The following is a 22,203-nucleotide window of genomic DNA, read 5'->3' on the forward strand; positions in this document are numbered from 1 at the left end:
GCTAATATCATTCCAACACTTCTGAACAATGCCAAGGGCAGGAATTTAAAAATAATTACTTCACAATCCTGTTTAATAAGTAGTCTACTTACATGAGCCTATAAACTAATGTTCACTTTGGATACGGCAAGTAAATGATTTAGAATGAAATCTGTTTCTGCAATTATTATATTAGAAATAATTAATATGAAAAAATTAAATGGCAAATATTTCCAAGACAAATTATTATAACAAAGATAACGGAGGAGTGGGCACATTTAATATAAATACTTAACAAATATTGTGATGGAATTCTATTAATGCTGGCTTCAGGAAATAACAGATACTTTATTGAATGAGGCCTTTTGGAAAATCCGGGGTTAATTCTTCAGTTATTTAAACTGTTCTACTTGAAGAACAAAAACGTGTGGTTGAATATACAAAATAGTTATCAACACAGGTCATTTTAAAGAGCAAAACACGCATCAAGTGAGATTTCTGAAGGTACATTCTCACTTCAGGATCGAGTCGCATATGCACCTTTTTCCAACTTTGGGTTAAAATATCAACAAGACTGTGGTCTTCGCGGCCTTGTTCCATCTGCCAGTTCTTTCTGATCCTCAGGAGACAGTAGATGGATACTGCATTCCACTCATCACCATCTTAAGGCACTCAGGGCTGTCTTGAACGAGTGGTTCAGCTGGGACAGTTTTCCTTAAGACATTCTGTGAGATGAGAGGAAATCTGACTGTAACAATGACATGGACCACAAAAGGCTGGCGATTCCAGCCACCTGACGGCAGCATCATAAACCTGCTCCTCTGCGCTCACCGTCAGGGCGTCCTGGTTGAGGAGGTGAGTCACTCCCTGAGCATCAGTTTGGAGAAACTCCTCAGTTTTGGAAACGTCAGTGAAAAGCTGGTGAACAAAGGCGTCTGCAGCGGCTTTCAACTCAGGACAGTCTGTCTAGACGCGCTTCCAGAATGCTTAGACAGAGACCGTTTGAAGCATCCACTGGCTCTTTCAAAAAATCAACACGCATGTTCTTCACAGGCTGAAGCTGGTACTGGTTTGCAGTGTCCAACAGAGACTGCACGTTGTTGCGATTCACAGAAACCCTAGCAGTGTAAGCACATTCCTTCAGGTGCTCAGGCATGTCCGGTCGGCATCTTTGAGTTCTACTTTAAAGGACGTTGATTCCAGCGTGGCAGTTGTGAACATGACATTAAAAACTGACCACACGATGAGAGCAGGGATCTCGCTTTCCTGGACCACGAGTCACATCACACAAAGTGCTCCGTCTTCACAGGTCATACATGGCAGCCTTCCAACAATTCTGCTTCTTCCCGAGCCAACATTCTTCTTGGTCTTTCTTCTGCTGCTCTGCGCCACCCCGGAGGCTGATATCCTCCCTTAGCTCAGCTCCAACAATGGCTCCCAGGACTGGCTGAGGGCTGCGGGCTCTCTGGCCGGCCTGTGGACTCACAGGGATGTGGGTTCGCCCAGATGCAGGCTGCGGGTTCGCTGGGTGGCGGGCTCTCCTGGTGGCTGGCTCTCAGGGCAGAGGGCCCAGGGCGAGCTTCTGTTGGCTGAACGCTGAGGGCGCACTTACTGGGGCAGAGGCAGGGGCTCGGCTGCTGTGGAAACAACAGGCTGGACCCCACAGCCCTTGCAGCAGCTTCAGGGCAACAGCGTGCCCTGGCTGTGTCCTGGGCAGAGGCAGAGCAAGGCGGTGGAAGAGCCTGGAAATCCCAAAACAAGATAGTTTTTATTAAGGAAGAAAAAAGGCTCCCAAGAGAAGAAAGAAAACTTCCTCGATCCACAAAAAATGATGATCTTATGCATCAATGATTCTAAATATATCATAAATACTGTAGCTGATAAACAGAAAAATGTTGTAGGCTACATTTCCGCACATGATATTAACTTGTACTTCAATCCCTACGCATTCACTGCTAATCACCATCTCCCAAATAATGTGAACATGCTGAGTGTCCTTACAACACACTGATGACTAGCTGAAAAGCCACTAATCCTCCAGAACTCCTACTATCACCCTGAGCATCGCCTGATGCCTCAACAATATTAACATGTGCCTAAAAAATCCAATGACCATGCACACTAAAACTAGCCTAATTTGTTTATTCTAATTCTTTGAATCAGCGTCATAACCCGGACTATAGTCTATCAACTAAATCCTAATTTTATGAACCTAAATCTCAAATTCAGAAACTACCCCCGAAAACTCGAATCCTTAAACAGTATCTCTATATCATTAGAATTTAACACATACACTCCTAGTCAACTCAAAGATAATCTGTTAAGCAGAAACCTTCTGAACATAATGACCTTTAATCTGTCAAACAACCCCTGAATCTCAAATCATCACAATTAACTCCTACTTCTATCCCTTGATTCTTGTTCTTGAACCAGGAACTTTGATAAATCTCAGGACCTAAATTCCGATCTTAAGTTGAGACTCTGCCTCTAGCACACTAAAACCCTAAGCTAAGCACCGAACCTAGCACACCGAAAACTCATGCTGCTAATTATGTGTGTGGACCTGTCTTCTCTCCCAGATTTCACCTAAATGTAAGGCACTGCGATAGGAAGACATGCAAAATTAGGTAACACTCACACACCCTCTGTTTTCAGTTAACTTTTACAAATGGTTCATGGAATTTGGCAAAATGAAGTGATGTATAAATGTTTAAATAGGACAGAAAGCATTATGACCAAGGTCTATCACAGGACTCTTGTGGTCCTCCACTCTACTGTGTCCTACCCTCAAGGAGTCTTCTCTGCTATTAGACATATGCAGGGGTGTGTTACCCAATAACCAAGGTGGCCTAGAGCTCAATTGAAGTTATTCACTTATTTGTACATCGCAATTTCACCTGGTCTCTCCCTCAAAGATGTAGCGAAACCATGTTTAATGAAACAAATACATTAATGGTTATTCTACCTTTAACCCACTCCATTCCTCCTTTCCCAGGGACCCTCATGTCAATAGAGATGGAGGTGGTCTCAAATTTAAAGTACTAATATTGGAACCATGATCTCCATTTTTCTCAACATTGGACTTTTTCCTCAGACTTAAGGGCACAGAGGAAGATTTAATACACCCTTCTAACCCTAACATATTTGGGTCTGTGACTACTTGAGTTTCCAGTGAACCAACAACTAAAGTCAGAAGACATACTTCAAGTAGGAGCTGTAGCTTCACCCCTTAAGTGTAAAGTTGTTAATCCCAGGGACACCCTGTGGGTCCACTGCCAGGAACTCCCTCTCAGAGAATATTGGGGCTCTCTACTCATGGAGAAGTAAGATCTCAAAGAGTCACCCGTGATAACAACAGTACACAAACCCCGTGCTGAGTCAAATCAGCTAAATGGTGACCAGGCACCCTGGGCGTGTGGATCTCTACATATACCCTGGAATGAAAGCGAGGCTCTGGTGTGGACAAATCGGCAACAAGAAGCCCTTAGTGGAGGTTTCAGAGTCGGGATGTTGGCACAGGCTGCATATCTGTGAGCTCTACCCCAGGGGCTTCCGGAGGCAAAAGGCAATGTCCTCCCTGAGCCTGGGTTACGTACTGGCTGAGGGTATCTGGCCTGGAATAGGTCCCCATGTCCAGATTCCAGGTACTCTTACCTTCCAGGAAGCACAAAACATCCAAGCAAGGATGATGCACTCTTTCCACACAGCACAGCCCGATCTGAAATCCACATCTGCCCCAATTTCAGCACCTTGAATTATCTGCCTCCAGGCTCACCTACTTCCTAAGCAGGAGCTGGGAAATAAAGGAGGGAAGGTGAGAGACTGATTAAAGGTTAATCACCTGTAAATACTTCAGCATCATTATTAAATCAATGTAATTTATCCTCCAGGTACCTTCTTTATTTGGAATATCCATCCTTTGATGAGTCCAGAAAATCAGGGTTTCTCAAATTTCCTAAGGCCATGACCCTTTAAGAGAGTTCCTCATGTTGTGGTGACCCAAACCATAACATTATTTTTGTTGCTACTTCATAATGTAATTTTGATACTCTTATGTATCATATGACACCAGCGAAAGGGCCGTTCGACCCCCAAAGGGGTCGTGACCCACAGGTTGCAAACCGCTGGTCCAGATGAAGGCAGAATAAACTCGAGGTGGATTGGGTGAAGTTGCTGTGGGAGATGTTCTTAGGAAACACTTGGCAGCCCAAGGAACACCTTGCACGGACAGACACACATGCACACAGGGGAACACATGAAAATATTAGCAAACAAGAACCTAAAATATATGCAGAGAGAATTCAAAACCAAGTGAAGTAATCGACAATGTATAATATTTAAAATAAAATAAGAGCTCACCCAAAACCCAGAGCTTAGAATCGTGATCTGCATGTTTATTGTATTATAAAATGTAATACTTGATGACACTTTTTTTCTGTTCATCTCAATGATCAGACAAGGTGTGTTTGTCAGTAAATAAACCCTTGTCAAACTTCATTGTTCAACGGTAACCACCCATTACATTTTAAATATTCTCTCTCTCTGTCTGTCTGTTTTTTTCTCATTTGTAAGTTATGAATACTAAGAGGGTACTATGCCATTGTCGCAGCGCATAATTACCAATCAAAGAAAATTAATTAATTATAAAGATTGTTCCACTCGTCATTCTCATAATTTCCCTTCCACTTGGAACGAATGTATAAGGGTGCTTTGCTCAATTTATGTATGTACAGACTGTGATAAGAGCCTTATGATCCCCAATAAAAAGATTAAACAAAAAGTTTAAAAAAACAGGATTGTTTAGCTTAATTATGTCTTTTCAATTATGTGCTTCTAATTTGGAGATATTTGAATGAATGGGATTAACAACAAGTGGTAAGATTTTTTATTCACCATTATTTGCAAAAATCTGCCCGGGCACACAGAGAAGACTGTAGGGCCAGCCACAGCTTGAGACATGGTGTCCCCTCATTGGAGAACATATTGACAGAAGGACACATGGCGGAGAGTGAGCCTGGGCTGACGCCCACCCCCTCAACCGTGGAGTGAAGCAATGAGGGAACAGAGCAGGTCAGCAATGGGAGCCAAGGAAAGCCATAAAGCTCCTGAGGAGCCTCCAAAATAGACTTCAGGCTAGGAGGAGCAGTTTCTAGACACTCCCCAGGACCGTTGGGGAGATAGTTATAAAGGTCAGTGGATGGACCTAGGATTATGCATCCTTTTTTGTTTGGGGTTGAAGTTTTCTTGTCTAGTTTCACCCCCTATTTTTATTCAATCTTTCATTTTCTTTGTGTTTTGTCTTGGTTTTTGTTGTTTTGCCTACCCATGTAGACATGGGAAGCAACTGAACCAATGGTTCTGGAGGGCCTTTGGGGAGGAGGGGATAGGGAGAGCGAGCAGTGATCAAAAAATTCCATAGATAAGGGATCAACTCGAGAATTAAATTCAAAAATGAGATCCTGGGGGTGTTAGGACAATAGCAATTTTGCTGAGAGGCATTACTAAGAGGCAGAAAAGGGGTGAGTGTGGTGGTGGGACACTAGAAAAGTAAAAGGAAATAGAGAAAACATCTAGGAAGCAAAGCTATGGATAGAGGTATAAACATAGGCGTGTACGTATATAAATATATTAATTCATAAAATAGAGGCACTGCCCTTTGTACATATATTGATATGGCCATACATTGAGAAACTCGATGGACTTTGGGCCTCTGCACCAGCCCTCCCTCAACACAAGAGCACTTTTTTCTAAAAACCTGGTGTTTTACTGCATTGTTATTTAAGTTTGAGTTAATTGGGTATACATGTAACAATGGTTGTAAGAGAACACTTAATAACACATTCTATGAGACCAGTAATATAAGGATACTTCAAGAAAACTGTAGACCAATATTGATAATGGAGCTACTTGAAGAAGTTCTTTAAAATATTGGGAACTTAAATAACAATACAATAAACTGGTATTTGTTCATAGGAAATGTATTTATTACATTTATTATACAGTAAAATGGTATTTATTTTATACAGTAAAATGGTATTTATTCATAGCTGCCAGAATCTGCACCTTTAAAAGTCTTACAGTTAGTCTGGATGTGTCTCATGGAATTTTATTTATTTTATTAAATACTTGTATTGGGGGCTTTTACATCTCTTATCACCATCCACTGTTTCAAGCAATTTTGTACGGGAATTAACAAGACTAACAATAGCTTTGATCTCACATACAAATGTCCCGAGAAGCGAGGATGGTGACATGTTGTATCATGGCCTTTGAATATGTTATCAGGAGCGATCCATTCTGGGAAAACCATATCATGTTAGGTAAAGTAAAAGGGCAACTGAAAACGGGAAGGCCTTTGTGAAGGACTGGCTCATTGGCTGCAGCAATGGGATCAAACATAAAAACCACCCTGAGATGGAGCAGGACTTGGCAGTGTTCCATCCTATTGTACATAGGTTCTCTATGAGCAGGAACTTACTTGAGGGCCACTAAAACAACAACAACACACTATCACTGACCTCACTTTGTCCAAGACTTACCTGTTTCCATTCTTCCGCATCACCTAAATCCTGTCCTTGATGTTACTTACATGACTGGTTATCCTAGCAGGGGGCGAGTTCAGTTCCAAACATGAAAGTGACTAAAGGCCATTGACTTGAGTGTCTCTTTTGTGAGTTTGAGTTTGGGTCCACATTTTCCTCCCACTCTATCCAGGACCTTCTAATGGGACTCCTTTTGGAGCACTTGGTCGTGGTGGCTGGGCACATCTCATTCTGCTGATCCATCACTGACTTTAGGATAGCAACCCAATGGAAAGTAGCTTGTACAACTGAGGGGACCTTTTGGACTCTACTTCCATGTACCATGTGGGTGCTTCTACAATGTATGAGCAAAACCCTGTGTGTGTGTTGGGTAGAAGTTGGGCCGTTAGCTGTAAGACCAGCAGTTTGGAACCACCTGTCACGCCACAGGAGAACGATGGAGCGTTCTACTCCAGCAAAGATTTACCATCTGGGAAAGTCACCACGGAAGCTCTACCCTGTCCTATAGTGTCACTCTGAGTCTGCATTGACTCGATGACGATGGGTTTTTTTGCTGGGGGGGAGGGGAAAATTAAAGATTTATCCATGGAAACAGAAAACCTTACATGAAAGCAGGTGTAGTAGCTACATAATTTCAACTTGGTGACTAAGTCTAAGGGTGGAGGGTAGCCTGTCAATCAGGTCACAGCCTGATGATGTCTCCTGGTGGGCATGACCTTCTCCTGAGGATTTTGGGAACTTCTACTCTTTCTCCCTGGAGCTGGGCTACCCTCTCTGTTTCACCTTCCTGCTGTTGAGTCACTCAGAAAGCTGGAAGAGCCCCATGGAGACCCACGCCAGCACTAAGATGCTTCTACCTCCTTTGAATACACAAGACTTTCACCCACTGGCCTAGGGTCTTCATGCATTCGTTATCATTGCATGTGCCGTGTGAGTCTGAAGGGGAAATGATGGACTAGTATCGGACATATGGCCTAATATCGGACTTTTAGACTTGATCTGGACTGGGCTGTAATGTTTTCTTGTTCTCTATTAGTCTTTGATATAAAACTCTTTCCTACACATATTTCAGTGTCCCTGGATTTATTTCTCTAGTTTACCCAGTCTAATACAGCAGGTATTTCCACAGAAATTTCCCTTTAGTTGCAAAATCTAGGCTACATTTCCAGAGATTTAAGGATAAGGTAGCTACATCAGGACTGGGAACATAAATCGGTTTAATTCAGTACATATTTGCTGATAAGTGACTTGTTGATTCCTGGTAAAGTCAGGTGACAGTTTCTGTACAGTCTGGGGAACTATCTGACCATCTTGGGAAATGTAACACAGTGTTAAAATTCTCCTGTCTTCATTTTTCAGCCTGCAACTTTGGAATCTCACTTGAACTTTCATAAAGGAATTCCCAAGTATAACAATCATAAAAGAAGCACAATCCTTACGGATGCAAGTTAATCGGGAAATACTTCAGTTTGATCTTCCCCATAAACACTTGTTCTGAGAGTTCCGGCAGCAAAGAATTACTTGCAGGAAGCAAATTTAAATTTCAGACCACTCAACTTGGAGAAGTCTCCCCAAACACTGCGCATATACTTGACCCCTTGGACTGATAGAACCTCGAGTGAGTGATAAATTAAATTAGCAGAGTGCATAGATCATGATAAGCATCATCAAATAACTTAACTTGCATGTTTAACTGTCCCCAAAATTTCACGGCACAATCAAACAAGAGGATAGTACAAATTCCTACTCTAAGGACAGGCAAGGTTAACAACCTTTCTCCCGCCCACCTTCCTCTACTCCCTTTTCAGTGCTCCTGCTTAAGTTTTATTTTTACATTTTGTTAAACTGACAGGTAATTTACCTAGACAGAAACACTGGGTACTTGTCTGTTCCTAAAAATCTGTCATACATGACAGTGCTGTAGGTCGCAGAATGGTCCTTCCCCGCAGAGGCTAAGCTAGAATTCTTAGTTCTTGCTGCAGCCCCATTAACCCCTTGACAGGATTGGATGGTTGAGTGTTTCGAGTTAGGAGGATGCACATGCGGGGAATCTGATCACAGGCTTACACATCGATGTACATGGTTCTATTGCACCCATGTCACCCAGGCACGCTCTCTGCATGGGGGCAAATACTGATGCCTTAGGCCATTGTTATCTGAATCTTTGCAGCTGCTGCCTAAGCCACACCTGGTGACGCTTTGGCAGGGACCTCCTCTCCCTGAATCCTCCCCCAGACCCTCCCACCCCCTCTCGATGCACCTGTATTGGTGCCTCAGCAGAAGTTGGCGGGGCAAGAGCTGTCTTGAGAGGAATGAAGGCAGAGACCCTACTCTTCCCTGACCACGCCAGCTCCTCCCACTCCTGTCAAACTCAGACAGGGCCAGAAGTGGCAGCTTCTTAGAGGGAACTGCAACTGATTGCGAGGATGCCACTGGACCATGCTCTGCTCCAGGTGCCAGAGAAGCACCCACACCCTGAGCACCCTGTTGCCGGCGCTCCCAGGTGAGAGGCGCTGGGCTCCTGGACCTGCATGTGGGCTGGGTGACCCTGCTTCTCTTGGTGAGAATAGGCGGGTGTCCCTAGAGGCAGAATCTATTTCACCACTTTAGGATTGGTTAGGGTTCACGGTGGGAGTCCCTGTTGGAGAAAGGGGGATACCGGCCAGGCTTTGGGGTTTCCAGATTCTTCGCTTTGCAGGTCTCCTGATTCCCCTCCCCTGTTCCTTTCACATAGCAGTGCCTCCCCCCCGAGACTCCTTGCACTTCTCCAGGTCAAAGGTAAGCCCTGAGTCTGTTGCTACTGCTGAACTCCCTCTAGACCAGACAAGAGACTCTCCTAGGTGCAAGGATCTCTTGCTGGGTCCATGACAAAGACATATTCCCTGGCTTTTAAAATATTGATAGTGGCACGTTTTTCTTACTCCTTGTTTATATTTTTATCTCTATATTATTATGGTTTTTAACATCATTCCCACTTCAATTCCTTTCTATTTTTTATTGTTTCCACTATTGCCGGTTTGTCAAGCACAGAAGGAGTGGATTCTAGAGATGAAATAAGATGCGAGGGTTTTTTAGGATGTCTGCGTGGGGTGGAGCCGGGGGGCTGGTGGAGTTGGGAGGATGGAGGGGACTGAGCACTAGAACTGAAGGTGACTACACAAGCCATTTTAAAGGCAATTTAATCGTGGTGAGGAAATACACAATGTGGTGAAATCAGTTGAGATAATGTGGCAGTTCTTTTTGAGATGATTGAAGTACAGAATTGTGGGAATGTGTGGGATTTGTGTCTTTAATGGACCATAAAGTGTTCAAAAAGGAAAGAAGATTTCCATCATGAAAACTATCTAACGAAATAAACTATACATGAAAGATTCAACCAAACCAAACCAAATAAACCCCAAAGGAGGTAGTGCCAATGTGTTCAATCCCTTTCTTTGGGAAGACAACAGATGTGGACCTGAAAAGGGTCTTGGGTTTTGCGCATGTGAGGCTGAAGGACAATTTCCTTGGAGCTGGTGTAGTGGGCGGCAGCCTTGGTGCCTTCGGCCATGGCCCGCTTGGCCAGCTGTTCAGGCAACAGCAGGCGCAAGGTCGCCTAGATGCCCCCCGCCGTGATGTTTCAGCGCTGCTTGGAAAGTGCCAGTTGAGATGCCTTGCGGCCCATATGCCCGAGGGTGTCATTGATCAACGAGTTCATGATGCACATCTCCCTGGAAGAGATGCTGGTGTCCCTGTGGACCTGCTTGAGCACCTTGTGCACATATAGGGAGTAGGTCTCCTTGCTGCTTCTCTGGTATTAATTATTGTGCTTCCTCTGAGCCCTAGCTGCAGCCTCCTTGGAGCCCCTCCCTTGGCAGGCAGGAACTTCGCAGCTTCAGGTGGGTTGTTTCACTGGGACCCTGCACCTGGAAAAAGGTAACGCAGGTGTCCTAAGGCGAGCTCAGGGCAGACAAAAACCTCTTGTGGTTGTGGAGCAGAAGGGCTAAAGCTCACTGGATCTTGATTTTCAGTAGGAATACAGACCATGAAAGTGGGACCTCACCATCCTTCTCACCTTTGGGGTTTTAAGCACGAAGTGTTGGAAAAGTTCTCACAGGGATAACTGGCTTGAGGTGTCCACGCTTTCATAGAGACCTCACATTTTAATCCTTCAAAGTGGGAATGATTTGATCAGATCTCCCTGGAAAGATGGGGATGGAGGGGTGAGGGGCTGGGGTAGATGAGAGAGGAGGGAGGACAGAGGAGAGGCAGAAAGAGAGAGGGAGAGATTAGAGCAGCTGCCACTCTCCCTGATGGCCCCTATCCCGGAGCCCTGTCTGCGCCCTGATCGACAAGGTGGGTAAATCTTCCACTGTGCAGGGACTTGGTTATTTTCCAGTGCACCCACTTAAAAAGACTAAAAAGTGAAGTCTTTCAATAGTTCATTTTACTTGTCCCCATAATTAAATTAAATAGCATATTGCATTTGGGGAGTCTACTGTGGAAGATCTCTTTAGAGTGCTAATTATAGAGCTGTCACCTTGAGGAATGAGGGCCCCTGACAGAAGCCACCGCAGTTTCAATGGTATTCACCTGGAAAAGTGTGACCATATGTTAGAAAAAGCAAAGAACCCTTGATAACTTTGGATGATGGCATTGATGCTGGATACTTAATATGTAGTAGATTTCTGTGTGGGAACTAGTGCTGCCAGAATTCTGTGGAAGTGAGCACGAGATGAAGTGGGCCCTCACGGGGTGCTCAGGACCCACAGATCACAGGATACAACCTAAGAGCAGGTGCAGATAGACAGTTTCAGGCATGGTTTCCTGTCGTGGTGTGGGGATGCTTCTCCATCTCAGTTTCTTACAAAGGATTTCTTCCATTTTTATGGCTCCTGCTCTTCTACAAGTGATATCTATGAAGCAAACAATTGTAACAGGAGAAACTATTGTCTCATGCAGTAGCCTGTCTTATATGATAGAGAAATGACACCACCTGAAATTTCAAACACTAGTGTTTGATGAATCTCAAGAAACCTGGGAAACTTTCCTAAAGTCACTGAGTGCAGCTGGAGGCTCTGGGTGGTGAAAACCGTTCAGCGCTGGAATACTAGATGAAAGTTAGAGTACAGTTCTGTTGACCTGCTTCTGAAATACCAGACTCACTGTGGAGATCTCAGTGGCTTACTACAAGTAGGACACTCTGAGGGTTTCAGGTCGAAGTCAGATGGGTCTGGTTCAGGATGAGTAACATGTCAGAGCAGAATGATGTTCATATCTGACACTCTGTCCTCTCACACAGAAGTGTCCCACCTGGAGCCAACTATGACCTGGCAGTGCTTTTCCCCGAGTCTGTTTTCTTTTTCTAGTTCAGCACTGGTTCATGGTTAATGCTCTGAATGTAAACACGTTCGTATTATCAAGATGTCTATTTTTAAGTGATGCTATTTTGAGTTGTCCCTGATGCAAACAGCCAGATCAATTAAGTTTGTTTCAGTTTGCATTGTTGTTGTTAGTTGCCATCGAGTGGCCTCTGTGCATCCAAACAAAGCACTGCCTGGCCCTGGGCCATCGTCACCATCAGTGCTTGAGTCTGTGTGGCAGCTACTGAGAGCTTACACTTCACTACCATCTACTTCACCAGTCATCATGCCATACCCAAGGACTGGCCCCTCTGGAATATTTAGGGATCTTTATCTGTAAGTTTCTGATCACAATGTCCTGAGCATTCTGGGGAACTTATCTGTAAGTTTCTGGTCCTTACGTCCTCTAGCCTCTTTGTGGTTCAACAAATGTTACTAAGTTTTGATTTTCCTCAGCATTTGAGCCAATTATAGGAAGTATTCCACTCCACTTTTAAATTTTTTTTATTTTAAGATAATTTTATTGGGGGCTCTTACAATTCTTGTTACAATCCATACATCAATTGTATCAGACATATTAATACATATATTGCCATCATTCTTTTCTTATTTTTTACATTTTATTAGGGACTCATACAACTCTTATCACAATCCATACATATACATACATCAATTGTATAAAGCACATCCATACATTCTTTGCCCTAATCATTTTCAAAGCATTTGCTCTCCACTTAAGCCCTTTGCATCAGGTCCTCTTTTTTTTCCCTCCCTCCCCACTCCTCCCTCCCTCACGAGCCCTTGATAATTTATAGATTGTTATTTTGTCATATCTTGCCCTATCCGGAGTCTCCCTTTCCCGCTTTCTCTGCTGTCTGTCTCCCAGAGAGGAGGTCACATGTGGATCTTTGTAATCAATCTCCCCTTTCCAACCCACTCACCCTCTACTCTACCATTATTGCCCTTCACACCCCTGGTCCTGAGCATCATCCACCCCGGACTCCCTGTGCTTCCAGCTCCCACATGCACCAGGGCACAATTTCTGCCCCACCCAGTCCCGCAAGGTAGAATTCGATCATGGTAGTTGGGGGAAGGAAATATCCTGGATCTGAGGGAAAGCTGTGTTCTTCATCGGTACTACATCGCACCTTGACTGACCCATCTCCACTCCTAAACCCCTCTATGAGGTGATCTCTAGTGGCCGACAAATGGGTTTTGGGTCTCCACTCTGCACTTCCCCCTTCATTCACTATGGTATGTGTGTGTGTGTGTATATATATATATACTTTTTTTGTAAGATGCCTTATGCCTGGTCCTTTTGGCAGCTCATGATCACACAGGCAGGTGTGCTTATTCCATGTGGACTTTATTGCTTCTGAGCTAGATGACCGCTTGTTCACCGTCAAGCCTTTAAGACCCCAGACACTATCTCTTTTGATAGCCGGGCACCATCACCTTTCTTCGCCACATTTTCTTATGCACCGGTTTGTCTTCGGCGATCATATCATGGAGGTGTGCAGCCAATGATATGATTTTTTGTTTTTTGATGCCTGATAACTGATCCCTTCGGGACCAAGTGATCACACAGGCTGGTGTGTTCTTCCATGTGGGCTTTGTTGCTTCTGAGCTAGATGGCTGCTTGTTTATCTTCAAGCCTTTAAGACCCCAGACACTATCTCTTTTGATAGCCTGGCACCATCAGCTTTCTTCACCACATTTATTTGTTCACCCGCTTTGGCTTCAGCAGTTGTGTTGGGAGGGTGAGCATCGTAGAGTGCCAATTTAATTAAAGAAAGTATTCATGCTTTGAGGAGGGCTTGAGGAGATGCCCAAGGTCCTTCTGCCACCTTAATACTAAACCTAAAAAGTTAGACACAGAGATCTATTTCCCCATCCATATATATATATATATTTGCATGTACATGTCTTTGTCTAGACCTCTATATATGCCCTTTGACTCTGAGCTCTTTCCTCCATCTCCCTTGACTTTCTTCATGCCCTACTACCATGATCCGTCCCCACTTGGGTTACAGTTATACCTCTTCTTTAAGTAACCTTACCCTTGATCATTCCCTACCAGGCCAGCCACTCCTCCCTCACAACCATTTTGGCTCCCATGTTGTTCCCTTGTCCCTGTGTTTGTTAACTCCACTTCCTTACCCGCCCCCCACCACTTCCCCCTATCCCAAGTCCGCCCGGAACCGTCGGTCCCGTTGTTTTTCCTCCAGATAGTTCATCCAGCCTGTTTTATTTAGACAGATCTGTGGAGACAATAACATGCACAAAAACAAGACAGAGGAACACAAAGCAACTGTATACAACAAAACAGCCACAACAAACCACTGGCAAAGAACAAAACACATCACGAAAGAAAAGCTTGTATTTAGTTCAAGGTTCGTTTGTTGGACCTTAGGAGTGTTTTCCAGTCCAGTTTGTCGGGGTACCACGCCCTGGCCCCAAAGTCCACTTTCAGCATTCCCTGGGGACCTTGCCACTCCATTCCCTTGCTGTTCCGCTGCACTCCCCCAGTGCTTTGCTTTGGCGTGGTGGGAAGAGGTCAGGTGCAAATCTAACACTGTGTCTCCGGTGCTGTCCCCTGTATCGCCCTTGGTCACTATGGGGCATCATGTCTCATAGTGGGGCCAGCCATGCTGTTCTCTTTGTGGACTACTGCTCTAATCAGGAACATCATCCTCACAGCCTGGTGGGCCAGGCTGAGTTCCACTCTCTCCTCCTCCCCCTTCATTTGCTATCATGTGCTCTGATCAGATATGTCCATCTCCTGGAGCCGCAGAATCAATGTCATCCTTTGATACAAATTCTTCTCGGATGAGGGGCAGAAATCCACTTCATTTTTATTGCTGGGGCCAGCCGCCCAGACCTCTCCACTGGTTCCCTACTCCACGCCGGGATATTGCATTCACACCTTGCGACACTGGTCTCATTTACCCCGTGGAGATATAAACAATACCCTCCCCTACCCACCCCACTTCTTGTATGACTTTTAAGTACAAAATGGCTTTGCTGAGGTGATGTCCCACAACAGCGGTGGCTCTCCCCAAGACTCTGTCCGCCTCTTCAGCTGAAAGGTGAGCCCGGGTCTGTTGCTTCTGCTGAACTCCCTCTAGACCGGACCAGTGTCTGTTCTAGGTGCAAAATCTCTTGCTGGGTCTATGACAAAGACGTCTTCGCTGGCTTTTAAAATAGTGATGGTGGCACTTTTCCCCTACTCCTTGTTTATATTTTTACCCAGGCCCATCCTCAGAAGAGATCTCCCTAGCTCTCTGCTCAGAAGGATATGGAACAGAAGCATTGTGTCAATCTGAATGCCAAGCGGTGTGCCACTTCTGTCATCGCAACTGAAATTCCACCCTCTGAACAAATGAAAGCTTCTAGCAACAACAAGAAGCCAGTGGAAGACAGTCGTGCTCAGCCAGTGACTCCAGAGAGAGCCAAGAGCGGACTCATTGTGCCGTGTACGCTTCCTGTCAGGCAGAAGGTTCTAGAAAGCACCGAGGAGCAAGAATTGGAAAAGCGAATGAAAATGCAGCAGGAAGGTGTGGGAGTGCAAAAATAAGTTGAAGAATTCTAGAACTTTACTCCTGAAGCAGCAGGCCAACCTGGGAAGAAGTCAGCCAGCCAGGTAACCAAGTCTCTGGACTTTGACTTCTGCACCTATGAGAGAATCAAATCACCCAAGAGTCAGGAGTACAAGGAAGTGAACTTCACAGCTGAACTGCGGAAGTATCCTCCCTCTTCTGCCTGAGTGACTAAGGGATTCACTATTATCAAGCCTTTCAACCTGTCCCAAGGAAAGGAAAGAACATTCAAAGAAGCAACTTCTACATATGTGCCCCTTGCACAGCAGATTGAAGCCTTCCATAAACAAACCCCGGACAGATATCGCTCGAGGAGCAAGAATAATGAAATGAACCTGTTACCATTCACATCTTCAGAGGTCAAGATCTGCAGAGACCCACATTCTCCCATGCTACAAACCAAACAGCACACGGAGCCGGTGGTCTACGGAAGTTCAACAGACCAGGAGGCTGAGCTGCTACAGAAAATGCAGCAATGCACATTCAGAGCCCAGGAGCTTGATCCCAGAATTCCTGAAGATGGGCCCATGTTGCCCACGAAACCACCTATGAAGCCACCCACTCACTCCATCGGGGTTGATTTGGTAATGAAGAAAAGAATTCCGGAACGAGAGCCCAGGAAGAAATCAGAGGAAGGGCACTTTGAGTTTCATTCTAGACCCTGCCCTACCAAGATTCTGCAAGAGGTTGTGGGTGTGCCTGAAAAGAAGGAACTTCCGCTTACCATCCCTAAGTCCCCTGCCTTCTCTCTGAAGAGCAGAGTTCGAGTGCTCACCAAAGAAGAAGAGGAAGAGGAGGAGGCGGTGGTGATAAAGGCTCAACCGGGGCCATATTATGGAAGGCCTTTCAAGGCCCAGATTCCAGGAGCAAGAACTGTCAAAGTGTGCCCTTTCTCCTTTGACTCTCAGGACAAGGAGCGCCAGCTGCAGAAGGAGAGGAAAATAGAAACTGCAGACGTGGAAGGTGCCCGAGTTCAAAGCATGTCCTCTGCCCCATTTTGACAGCATGGACCTGCCAGAGAAGAAGGCGAAAGCAGCGACCCAGATTGAGCCTTTCTGCTTCGAGACTGATAGAAGGGGGGCTATGAGGATGCAGGCTAGGAAGCACAAGCTGGAGGAAGAACTAAAACAGCAGAAGGAAGCAGCTTGCTTCCAGGCCCGACCAAACACCACCGTCTCCCAGGAGCCCTTTATTGCTGAGCAAGAGAAGAAAAACACAGCTGTCCTGGAACCTTTTCAGCTGGCCACAGAGAAGAGAGCCCAGGAGCACTGGGAGCTGGAAAGGAAAATTGCTGAGCTGGAAGCCCAAAATGCCCAGTGCTTAGAGGAGTTGTGGCAGCGAGAGGAGCTGGCCGAGCTATGGAAGGAGTGTACCACAAGGCCGCAATCTATAGGCAACTATCAGGCTGTGGAGGTCAAGTCAAGTGACCAGGCTCTGACCATGCCCGTATCTCCCAAGTCCTCTGCCCAACTCCACTGGTAAGCTCAGCGGGGAGTGAGGTGCCACCTGGGACCAGGAGCTGCTCTGCACTTCTGCCAAGAGCCTTTGTTCACTGCCAAGGGCATGGGCGTGGCAAAGACATTGTTACCTACTCTGGCCTGACAGTGCTCACTTATCTAGGACTGACTGTTTCATGGGTTCCTTAAAGCCTGCCTTGGCTGTAATAGAATTTGCAGTCTCTGACTAGAACGGAGTCACAATAGAATTTGTCCTATTTTTAAAAAACTAAATTTCACTGTGAAAATAAAGATCGTTAAGTGCCAAAAAAATCATTCCCACTTGATTTCCATTCTATTTTTTATTGTTTCCATTGGGTTTGCCGGTTTGTCAAGCACAGAAGGAGTGGATTCTAGAGATGAAATAAGATGCGAGGGTTTGTAAGGATGTCTGCGTGGAGTGGAGCCAGCGGGGATGGTGGAGTTGGGAGGGTGAGGGGACTTGGAATAAAGAATGAAGGATGGAGGGGACGGAGCACTAGAACTGAAAGTGACTACACAAGCCATTTGAAAGGCAATTTAATCGTGGTGAGAAAATACACAATGTGGTGAAATCAATTGAGGTAATGTGGCAGTTCTTTTTGAGATGATTGAACTACTGAATTGAGGAAATGTGTGGGATTTGTAGCTATAATGGGCTAAAAAATGTTCAAAAAGGAAAGAAGATTTCCATCATGAAATCTATCTAACTAAATAAACTATGCATGAAAGATTCAACCAAACCAAAACAGACAAACCACAAACGAGGTATGGCCAATGCGTTCAATCCCTTTCTTTGGGAAGACCACAGATGTGGACCTGAAAAGGGCCTTGGGTTTGAGCGCGGTGAGGCTGAAGGTCAATTTCCTTGGAACTGGTGTAGTGGGCAGCGGCCTTGGTGCCCTGGGCCATGGCCCGCTTGGCCAGCTGTCCAGGCAGCAGCAGGCGCAAGGTCGCCTGGATGCCCCCGGCTGTGAGGTATCAGTGCTGCTTGGAAAGTGCCACTTGAGATGCCTTGCAGTCGATGTGCCCGAGGGTGTCATTGATCAACAAGTTCATGATGCACATCTCCCTGGAAGAGATGCTTGTGTCCCTGTGGACCTGCTTGAGCACCTTGAGCACATACAGGGAGTAGGTCTCCTTGCTGCTTCTCTGATATTAATTATTGTGCTTCCTCTTAGCCTTAGCTGCAGCCTGCTTGGGGCCCCTCCCTTGGCAGGCAGGAACTTCGCAGCTTCAGGTGGGTTGTTTCACTGGGACGGTGCACCTGGAAAAGGTAACGCAGGTGTCCTAAGGCGAGCTCAAGGCAGACAGAAACCTCTTGAGATTGTGGAGCAGAAGGACTAAAGCTCACTGGATCTTGATTTTCAGTAGGAATACAGACCGTGAAAGGGGAACCTCACCATCCTTCTGACCTTTGGGGTTTTAAGCAGGAAGTGTTGGAAAAGTTACCACAGGGATAACTGGCTTATGGTGCCCAAATGTTCATAGGGACATCACTTTTTATTTCTTCAAAGTCGGAAGGATCTGATCAGATCTTCCTGGAAAGATGGGGATGGAGGGGTGAGGGGCTGGGAGAGAGGAGGGAGGACAGTGGAGAGGAAGGAGGAGAGAGGGAGAGATTGGAGCAGCTGCCACACTACCTGATGCCCCCTAACCCGGAGCCCTGGCCGCCCCCTGCTCTACAAGTTGGATAGACCAGCCACTGAGCTGGGGCTTAGTTATTTTTCTCATCTCTACTTAGGAGGTCCACTACGAGGTCCTCTTGGACAACAGGTTGGAGAAGCTCACATGAGCGCTTGTGTGTGGGTTGTGCCTGTGTGGGTTGGAGCCCAGGCCCGCAGTCTGCACTTTCCCACCCTGTGGGTCCACAGGCTCTCCCTCCTGTGCTCACAAACTTTTGCAAAGGTCTGAGTTGGATTCCGTTTTGTTTTTTCAGATGTCTTTGTTTCAAAATATTTCACAAAAGAGCTACATTCACATTTCGTTATTTTACTTATGTGATCTTGGTGCGTGTATACGTGCATGTGTGTGTACCACACAATCCTTTTGGATAACCACTTCGGAAGTCGACCAGTAGTCCCATTCGGGCAAACTGTGTGCTACATGCTGAATTTGTATGTAAGCCGGCTAATTTTTTTTTGCTCGTTTTAGCCCTGCAGGTAGGCTGACCAGCTCTCACTGCTCTCTGGCAAACAGCATCACCTCCTCCCCCTTTTGTGTTTTAGGAGGGTATCAGTATGTTGAAAAGATGCTCAGAATGTTAATATATCATGGTTAATGGTTTGGGTGTTGGGGATTTGCAGTTAATCGTTAGGGACTTAAGTAACAAGTTATTTTTGTATGTTGAAATGCAGCCTATGACTTTTTTTTCATTTACTCGCTATAGTATTTATGACCTATTTGGAATCTTTCTATATGAAAGCATTAATTCACGATGAATAATGAATTCTCATTTTTTTTCTGGAAATAATTTTCTTTCACTGTGTTTTTCTGTTTAGTCTATCTAGTACAATTTTTAATATGAGTGATGAAAATGGACACGTTTGTTCTGATTCTGAGGTTGGGTTAATTTTTTCTCATTCTCCTACATGTGACGTTTGCAATGTTTCTTTGTTTTTTCCACACATGTATAGTAGCATATTGGCTTTGACCTATTTCTTGTTAGGTTTGTAGTTGTTTTCTTTTTAACAGGAAAAGCTTTTGGCTTTGTTTAGTAGGTATTCTTTCTATTTTTCTATGTCTATTTAGATAATTGACTCTTTTCCCCTTCAGTAGTCATGTTTGAGAGTTTATTTTCTTGTGTTAAATCAATTCTGGATTCAAATAGAATTATTCATGATATATACTTATTTTAATATATTGTCGGACTCAATTTCCAATTTTTAAAGTAACTTTTTCATTCTGATCCATTATCAACAATACATTTTTCTTAAAGTATCATTATCTGACATTGGTATCAGGTTATTTCTGGTCTCCTAGAAGGTGTTACTAAGTGCTCTCTCAAAACTATTGTTATGTTGGAACCCAATAAGTTGAACTTAAGCAACAAATCATTTTAAAAATGTGTTCATTCGTTCTATGTGAATACTCTAGCTGCCAGAATCTACAGATTTCATCTATCTTACAGTTAGGCTGGAAGTTTCTCAAGGAAATTTATTTTAATTCAATTGATTATAGACCTTCTAAGCATCCTGAAATCCAGTGAGGAACTGTGGTCAGTCCCTTGCTCTGCTGGATCCTCGGATGTTCCAGCTGACCCTTCAGTGTCTGTCCAGGACTACATGAATTACAATTCCCTTGAAAAACAAGTAGCGGCTCAAAAGTTAGTCACTGTGCTGCCCTTAGACTCGAGCGCAGGTTCATGAAAACACTCTGCCGTATGGCATGCTGTGAGGCCCTTAGAGAATCACCACCGGCTCACCTCCAAAGAATGGATTAATGAGGGGTAGAAATTCCTCAGTGGTTTTGTTGTCACTTTGTTTGTTGTAATTTTTTTTAACGGAAGAAACCTCTTCCCTTTTTAATACGAGAAATATCTTTGCAATCATAACTAACAACACACTAATATGTCTTTGTGTTTGTGTGGGGTGTATATTTACAGTTTCTGAGACGGTTGTCATGTCAGCTGTCATTGAGTCAATTCCATCCCACAGCGCCCCATTGCACAACAGAGCAAGACACGGCACACTCTTGTGCCATCCTCACAATTGAGGATGAACGTATGGGTTTCTCTTTTAATTATATAATTTATATATTTAACTCAGTTTATTAGTGTTTTGTACAGCTCTTATTACAATCCATACATACATCCATTGTGTCAAGCACATTTGTACATATGTTGCCATCATTGTCAAAACATTTTATTTCTATGTGAGCCCTTGGTATCAGCTCCTCATTTGTTTTCCTTCCTCATGAAGTCTTGATAATTTATAAATTACTATTTTTTCATGTCTTTACTGACTGATGTCTCCATTCGCCTACTTTTCTGTTGTCCGTCCCCCTGAGAAGGCGTTATATGTAGATCATTGTGATCCTTTCCCCCTTCATCCCCCATCTCCCTCTTACCCTCCTGGTATTGCTACGCTCATTATTGGTCCTGATGGGTTTTATCTGCCCTTGTTTCCCTGTGTTTCCAGCTCTTATCTGTACCTGTGTACATGCTCTGCTCTAGCCAGATTTGTATGGTAGAATTGGGGTCATGATGGTGGCGTGAAGGAAGCATTAAGGAACTACAGGGAAGTTGTATGTTTCATCGGTGCAATACTACACCCTGACTGACTCTTCTCTTCCTGGTGACCCTTTCTGATAGGTAGGTTTATTGTGCCAACCTGGGCAATAGGAACATATGGTATTAATAATGTTGCAGTTTGATTGGAGGGCAAAGAGATAAATGGCTAGGCAATCCCTGCCTCTCTCTCCCTTGGTCTCTTGTGATCAGATCAGTGTGCGCCCACTACTTCTCTGCTCCAACTTGTAAACTACACTAACTGGTGGACTGCCAACCTGTGGATATTGTCCCTAGAGGTTGAAGTTCCTTTGAGAACTGCATTGTCATGTTGCTGGTGTATACATCACTTGAGCTTGGGACTGTCAGATTCTGTTTTGCTGACTGTTGATGACCTGCCCTGCTGTTTGCTAGCTTTGTTCAAACTGCCTGCATTGACCTACATAAGACTTACCTGTCTGCTTCACAGACCTTGGACACAGTGGCCCTCATGAGTTGAAGGCCTTCCAGTATATTACATGTTTCACAGAAGTGAGTTGAACTGAGCACTCTGTACTGCTGTGTGGACTTATTAGCTGCTATATTCTTTTGTGCCTTATGTAGCCATCCATTATATATTTATATATAAAATCATATATAAATGAGTGTATGTGTTCTATATAATGATTTTATAGATAATGATTATATATGTGATTCTACATATTATATATAATAGACATATAGAGCATATATGATTTTATATAAATTATATCATACATGCATATAAAATTACAAGTGTCCTGGTTTTGTTTCTCTAGAGAACTCTCTACAACACACCCTTTTGTAAGGCAATGTCCAATTGCCTACAGATGGGCTTTGAGCCTCACTCCCCACTCCCCCTCATTCACATTGATAGGATGTTTTATTCTGGGTCTTTGATGCCTGATACCTGATCCCATTGACAACTCATGATCACACAGGCTGGTGTGCTTCTTCCATGTGGACTTTGTTTCTTCTCAGCTGGATGGCACTTCGGACCCCAGATGCTATATCTTTTGA

At 44.5% G+C, this 22,203-nt stretch overlaps 1 pseudogene; it reads left to right on the top strand.

Annotated features, from left to right (window-relative positions):
* Window positions 1-735: 735 nt before the first annotated feature.
* Window positions 736-16,944, top strand: LOC142457156 (targeting protein for Xklp2 pseudogene; annotated as a pseudogene).
* Window positions 16,945-22,203: the final 5,259 nt, after the last annotated feature.

The sequence above is a fragment of the Tenrec ecaudatus genome, chromosome 9, assembly GCF_050624435.1.
Source record: "Tenrec ecaudatus isolate mTenEca1 chromosome 9, mTenEca1.hap1, whole genome shotgun sequence".
Lineage (NCBI taxonomy): Eukaryota > Metazoa > Chordata > Mammalia > Afrosoricida > Tenrecidae > Tenrec > Tenrec ecaudatus.